Raw genomic sequence first — 7876 nt, forward strand, 5'->3', positions numbered from 1 at the left:
GAGGCCCATTATGCCTATCAACTTGAGTGTGTGGAAAGAGCTCAAGAAAAGTCCAACTTCGAGGAAGAAATTGAGCTTTATTTCAAGGAATCAAGAATTGAACATCCGCCAACCGACTCCATGCTTGTTAGTGGTGCCACAAAAAATATGAAATTAGAGTCAACCGGTGTAATTGAAAAGATGATCAAATTTGACTCTAGTTCGGGGGACCAAGAGAATGTCAAAATCCGGAAAGAAATGAAATTGTATATTAATTTGGACTAATCTTCCATGTTTTATAATTTTTGGAGTTGATTTGAGTAGGTCGGGGTGACCGAACAGCCAAAAACCAGTAGCTGTTGGAAATTGCAGAAGCATTGCTTCGCGTTCGCGGTGGACCTTCGCGATCGCGAAGGGTAACAAAATTTTAAACCTTCGCGTTCGCGGTACATATGTCGCATTCGCGACTATTTGGTCAACATTAACCCTTCGCAAAGGCGATAGGACCCTCGCAAACGCGAGCCTCAGGTAAGTTTAAAAAATATTAAACACTGGAAATCAACGTTTAATCCCTCTCTTTCCTCAAGAACAGTTCGTCCTACTCCTTGAACCCCAAATTAAATACTAAATTCCCCATAATCTTGAATTTCATTGCAATCTCCCTCGCCATTCTCAAGGTATGTGATTTTCTCTCTAGTCTCCTACTTTTTCTTCCTTTTCTTGGTGTGAAATGGTAGAAGAGCAGCCATGGTTGTTTTGTGCTTAGGGTTCAAAATTTTGAGTCTTAAATGTTAACCTTGGGGGTGAAATTTGTTGTTTCTTGCTATGTGAGGTTGGTTGAGTGTGAGCGTCTTATTATTGAAGAAAATTGGGCAAGATTTGTGCTACAATGAACTAAAAAATGAACAAAGAAAAGAAGGCACACCAACTGTTTGAAAAAATGCCTGAAAGAAAAGTATCTTTGGGCAATAAAAATGCTCTTCGCGAACGCAATGGTCTTCTCGCGGACGCAAAGGCCTATTTCTGGGCGAATAATGTTTTCTCTTCGCAAATGCAAGGGAACTTACGCGAACGTGAAGAGCAATTCCTGGCAGTCCCCAAAATGGCAAAAAATAGTAGCTTTGCACAGCTCTGCCCAGGACCCTTTCTGCCCATTGTTTTGGCTTAAATACTTCTTAATACATCGTTTTAAATGTCTATATGAGCTTTTGACATTGTTGGTCGAATTTATAGGTATTTTGGGAATAAAATAGATTCGGAACACAATGAAATTAAGCAAAAACATGTCCCCGAAGCTGAACAAGAGGAACCCTTTGATTAGGTTTACAGAGACAGAGCAAAAGCAGGAGGAAACCAATGGTTGGTGGACAAATTGCATGATGGGGTGACCCCGAAGTGGTTGACATTGCACAAGGGAGTTGATCCTCAAGACTTCACTGCGGAGGCTGTAGCAACCCCTTTGGAAGGGTACTACTTACGAAATAAATCTAATTTACTACTTACAACAATAAAAAGATATAAATAAAAGAATATACAGAATAATTTAGTAGCGAAAATAGGCCCATGCGATGAGGTCCAAAGTGTAATATTTTTATTTTCGAAAATACTCTTCATAATTTTTATTTTATTTTTTAAAAATGAATTACAATGTCAAAATTTTAACATAAGGTGATACAACCCTTCTTGAATAATCAATACGTTAAAGCAACTTCCTAACAAAATTATACTTTCATTCGACATCACTGCAAGTTTGTATTGTACATAAATTTTAAACTATCGGGTATAAAAAAGAAAAACTAGTTTTCTCCTTTGTACATGTATATAAGACAAAGTGTAAATTTAACATATTAGAAGACTTGAGTTATTAACACTTCTTAAAACAGCGAAATAAGTTACCAAATTCAAGTTACAAGATTTTGGTCTTAATATCCAAGCTTCCAAATAACATACATAAGTGTGACATATATATCATGTAAAAGTCCCAAAAATATACAAAATCATGGTGCATATGCAAATATGATCTCCATAAGTTCTCCCAAAAAGAGTACTTCATAAGGCCGTCTTCAAATTTTATTCCGTACATTACCTACGATAGAAAATAACTATCGCTAAGCATAAGCATAAAGCTTAGTGGCGTATAAACTTTGGGCTTGGAGCCATTAACTTCTCCAATTCCCATTTGCAGTCATAGGTAGCTCAAATGAAGCATAATTTAAAACAAGTGAACAAATATATCAAAAGTATCAAATATCAACCCTTAAAGTGTTTCCAAATATCAATAACAATATTCAAGATTCAAGAGTTGAAAAAGTGTATACTATCAATCCAAGAAAACTTGTCAAATATTCTTTTTTTTTTGCCCAATATGTACGTCATGCCATCATACTAAGCATAATCAGATATCAAGATAGACCGAATCCCCAAATCAAGTAGGGTCAAAACCCAGTAGTCAAGAGAATCAAGAACCATATTAATAATGGCTTCCTAGTTCATACTTCACACGGACAAGTTCCATAATTTAAGACGAACTACAAATCCAAAGTCAAGATGACAAAAGATCCAAATCAAGAAGCATGCCAAGATAAGTGACAAAGTCACTGCCATAAGAAGGACAAAGTCCCAAAAAGAATGAAAAATGATCAAACAATCCGTACGAGTGGGCGATTTAGTAAATATCTTGCAATACTTAATATAACACGAATACAATGCTATTAATTGAAGACAAAAAAAAATATCACGTTATTTCAAAATATTCCAGCAAGTAAAAAGAGTAAAAAATTTATATACAAACCTTGGTGTTTTACCACAAAATAGTTCAAACACAACTTGAGGACGTTCGAATCGTCTACGCCCTAGACAAACCAAATCCGTCAACTTCCTCAAACACTTCCCCTTAGCTTTTACAAGGATATATATACCTTAAATACATAATAAAATATCTATATAAGTTCAGTAATTTAACATATCAAACTAAACATGATATTGGTAAAAATTACCAAAAATGTTTGAAACAGAAATTCTGGACAGCATCACTGTCTGGTGTTGTGACTCAGATTTGAAGATGAAAAAGGACAAACTAGACTGTGTGGTCTTCTTTACAGTTGTAGATGAGTATCTTAGCGTTTCAGAATATCTTGAATCACCCCTATATCAATTTTGTACAAAAGATTATGCAGAATATCTTGAATCATCCCCATATCAATTTTGTACAAAAGGTTATGCTAAACTTACTAACAGTAGTATATGGAGGGTTTGTAAAACAGAAAATCTGGGAAGCACCTTCCCTGTACTTTATCACCTATATTCGGGTAATCAAAAGACAAACCAGATTTAGGTTCCTTCATAAGAGTTATATATCTATGAATTAGCTTTCCAGAAAGTCTTACATCACTTAAAACAGAACTCTATACAAAAAGATATGAAGAAACAACTAATAGCTGTCTAGTTTAAAAACGGGTTTAGTAACTTTCCACAAAAGAGAGGAGCAACTTGAGTTTCACCAAGAACGAATTTTGCTGGTTGGTTTAGTGAAAATTTATGGTGGTTTTCATGAAGTTTTCAGGTGATAATAAGGAGAGAGGGTAGGGTTTTTTTTTTGTTGAAAGAATAAAAATGGGGAGTTTGTGGAAGACTAAGTCAATCAAAGTTATCTTTAAAATTTTTGGATATATATGAAATAAAAATGGCTGCCCAACTACTAAATATCCTTAGATAAATACAAGGTTGGCAGCCCAAAAATTTAATTATAATGTATTTAATAATAATTCATCAAAATAATATTAAGTGTTACATATAGCAACAACATGGAACTTCTTTGTCAATATTAACACCACCTAAAGTAAGGAATTTTCATGTATTATAAATTTCATGTTTAGGAAGTGCGAAGTAAAAATATCTGCTCATTATAAAGATGCTCAATCAAAAATGCAAATATTAGTAAAAATTTGGGGTGTTACAACTCTCTCCCCTTTAAATAAATTTCGTCACGAAATTTACCTGGTACTAGTCCCTAAACAAATGTGGTTATTGAACTCGCATATCCTATTCTCGCTCCCAGGTAGCTTCTTCGCCAGAATGATTTTTCCAAAGAAATTTTACTAAGGGGATGATCTTGTTTCTAAGCTCCTTTAACTCACGCGTTAAGATTTGGATTGATTCTTCTCCATATGTCAAATCAGGATTGACCTTAATTATCATTTTATGGAGAGATTGAGAGTAAAAGCACGAAGGGTGATGTCGTGCCATTATTATTGTTTCATGGTGAGGTTGAGGGTGAAAGCACGAAGGGTTATGTCGTGTAGTTTATATTCATTATGTTTATCCGTCTCATTGGCTGAAGGTTTATTGACTATTTCATGTTGTCATTCCCTGTTGTAGTCACCGTATTTTGTAACCCTTTTGCATTTCCCCTCCCAATAGTACATGTTAAATCCTTATTTGTTGTTATGTTGTGCGTATATTTTCGTATGTACAGGTTTAATTACGTGGGTGTCTTGTCATAGCCTCGTCACTACCTTATCGAGGTTAGGTTCGACACTTACGGAATACATTGGGTTGGTTGTACTCATACTATATTCTGCACTTCTTGTAATTATTTTGGTACTGGTCCCAGCTATCCGTGAGGCGCATCAGCGCGGATTAGCTTATTTGGAGACTCGAGGTAGATCTGCTGGCGTCCGCAGACCTTGAAGTCCCCTTCCTCCTTCCTTATTTAATGTTCATCTCATTCGAGACAGTTGTATTTATTTCAGACTTTATTTGTAGAAGCTCGTGTACTTGTGACTCCAGATCCATGTTGTACTAGATATTGGATTTTTATGTTATTTCGTACTTTATTTTAGCTTGATTTCTATCTGATTGGTTAAATTGTTCAAAGAGTTTTAAATTAGTAAAGGAATTACTCTAACGGTAGCTTGCCTAGCAAGTGAAATGTTAGGCGCCATCACGGTCCCGAAGGTGGGAATTCTGGTCGTGACAAGTTGGTATCAGAGTACTAGGTTAGCTACGTCTCATGAGTCACGAGCAGGCTTAGTAGAGTCTGGAGGATTGGTACAGAGATGTCTATACTTATCTTCCATAGGCTACGGAGTTTAGGAACAATTTCACTTCTATTCATCTTTGTCGTGTGATTTTATTCTCTCATTGATAATTGAACTCTTCTACTCTTGTTCTCTAGAAGATGGCAAGAATGCGTACTGGATTTTCAGCTGGACAGCAGGCGGAGCCCCCAGTAGCAGCTCCTGCTAGGGGCAGAGGACGAGGCTGAGGTCGCGCAAGAGGCCGAGGCAGAGCTCAGCTTAGAGCTCGAGCAGCAGCACCAGCAGTGGAGCCTCAGGTGGATTTTGATGAGGAAGTTCTAGCTCAAACTGTACCTGTTGGACCAGCTCAGGTCCCGTAGGAGTTCATTGCCACTCAGTGCTTCAGGACGCTTTAGTCCATTTAGTGGGCCTTATAGAGAGTGTGGCCTAGGCCGGTACATTTCTTGTGGCACCAACCATCTCTCAGGCTGGGGGAGTAGCACAAACCCCCATTACTCATACTCCGGAGTAGATGGCTCCCCAGTATCAGACTTCAGCAGCCAGTTGAGGTAGCTCAGCCAGTTGTTACGGCCCAGGCCGGTGATAGTCCCGCCATGTCTTCTGAGGGCTTATTGAGATTGGACATGTTTACTAAGCTCTTTCCAATTCACTTCAGTGGTGTACCTTCTGAGGACCCATAGGATTATCTTGGCTGCTGCCATGAGGTGCTGCGGAACATGGGTATAGTTGAGACTAATGAGATTTTGCTGTGTTTCAGATGACGGATTTCGCCAAGAGGTGGTTGAGAGATTACATGTTGACCAGACCAGCTGGGTCGCCTACACTTACTTGGGAGCAGTTCTCACAGCTATTTCTAGAGAAGTTTCTCCCTATCATACTAAGAGAGGATTACCGCAGGCTGTTTGAGCGCCTTCAGCAGGGCAGTATGACTGTTACTCAGTATGAGACCCGTTTTGTGTATTTAGCCCGTCATGCTCTTTTTTTGCTTCCTATTGAGTGAGAGAGGGTGAGAAGGTTTATTGATGTACTCACTCACCCTATCAGGATACATATGGCCAAGGAGACCGAGGGTGAGATTTCCTTTCAGACGGCTGCTAATGTTACTAGGCGGATTGAGGTGGTTCTTGTACAAAAGAGAGGGAAGGGGTATGATAAGAGGCCTCGTTATTCCGGTGGGTTCAGTGGCACCTCGTTTGGAGGCAGGGGTAATTTTGGTAGAGGCCATCCTCCTAGGACGTTTCACTCAGCGCTCCAAGTCATTTCACTCAGTGCTTCAGATGGTCGCGACCCTCATATGTCTCATCCCGATCAACTGGCCTATAGTACACCACTAGCTCCTATTAGTGCACCTCCTCTACAGATTTTACAGGGTGGTTACTCAGGTCGTCAGGGTCAGTAGTCACACCAACCTAGATCCTATTATAATTATGGTGATTCGAAGCACATTGCTAGATTTTACCCTCAGGCACCAGGCAACTTACAGCAGCAGGATTCTCATGCCATGGTCCCGGCACCAGCTGCTTCACCGCCCGCTCAGCCAGCGAGAGGTGGAGGTCAGGCCATTAGACATGGAGGTTAGGCCGTTAGAGGTGGAAGCCAGCCAGTTAGAGGCCGTCCCTGGGACACGATTCATAGTGGTGGGGCCCAGCCCCAATTTTATGCCTTTCCAGTAAGGCTTAAGGCTAAGTCATCTGACGTTGTTATCACAGGTATTATCCCAGTTTTCCATAGAGATGCTTTAGTTATATTTGATCTGGGCTCTACTTATTCTTACGTGTCATCCTACTTTGCTTCAAATCTGGTTGTGCCTCATGATTCTTTGAGTGCTCCTGTTATGTGTCCACACCTGTCGGAGATTCTATCATAGTAGATCGTATCTATCATTCGTGTTTGGTTACTATTAGGAGTCTTGAGACTAGCATAGATCTCCTACTTCTCGATATGGCAGATTTTGATGTCATCTTAGGTATGGATTGGCTGTCACCTTATCATGCTGTATTGGATTGTCATGCCAAAATGGTGACCTTAGCCTTGCCGGGGTTGCCTCGATTAGAGTGGAAGGGGACTACTGGCCATTCTACCAGCAGGGTTATCTCTTATGTGAAGGCTCGGCGGCTGCTTATGACTCGGGAGAGAGTGTCTGGTGCTACTTTTGACGAGGTGGTTGATATTGGTCAGCAGATAGAGATGGTCCGTAGCTAGGAGCATGGTGAGAGGGAGTCCAAGAGGCCTCAAGGTTCGGGTGGTTTCGGTGGTGTACCTTCTGGGGGGAAGTCCTACCACAGCAGGGGTCGTCCTTATAGGCATGCTCAGATGGCTCGTCCAGTCCACCGTGGTGTATCATCCAGCCATGGTTCATACAGTTCTCATCAGGGTCAGTCATCTCTCAGTGCCCTTCCAGCTCAAAGTTCGTCTCATGCACCATCAGTTCAGGGTTCGTCTGCACCGAGTTCTTTTAGCAGGTATCCTGGTTCTCGGGGCCCGGCCCAGTCCCCACCACCATTGTCAGATCGGGGTTTCTACGAGTGTGGGGAGCTTGGTCATACCAGGAGGCAGTGTCCCCGCTTCTTGGGAGGTCCAGTTCAGCAGAGGAGTCAGGCTACGACTTCAGCACTAGTTACTTCACCTGACCATGAATGCAACATCACAAACTCTACGGTCGGCATAACTCTTCTGCCTGGACTGAGCTATGCGAAGTCGATCCTGAATAATCTTGACCTTATCCAAGGCATCCTGTACTCAGTCTGTGCCCAACAACTGAGCCTCTCCCGGTTCGAACCACCCAACTGGCGAATGGCATCGCCTTCCATATAATGCCTCATATGGAACCATTTGAATGCTCGACTGGTAACTATTTG

At 40.7% G+C, this 7876-nt stretch overlaps 1 pseudogene; it reads left to right on the forward strand.

Annotated features, from left to right (window-relative positions):
• The first annotated feature begins 2980 nt into the window (after nt 1-2980).
• Nucleotides 2981-7876, forward strand: part of LOC142164829 (subtilisin-like protease SBT4.15) — a 9859-nt pseudogene continuing 4963 nt past the window's right edge.

This window comes from Nicotiana tabacum, chromosome 10 (assembly GCF_000715075.1).
Source record: "Nicotiana tabacum cultivar K326 chromosome 10, ASM71507v2, whole genome shotgun sequence".
Taxonomy (NCBI): domain Eukaryota; kingdom Viridiplantae; phylum Streptophyta; class Magnoliopsida; order Solanales; family Solanaceae; genus Nicotiana; species Nicotiana tabacum.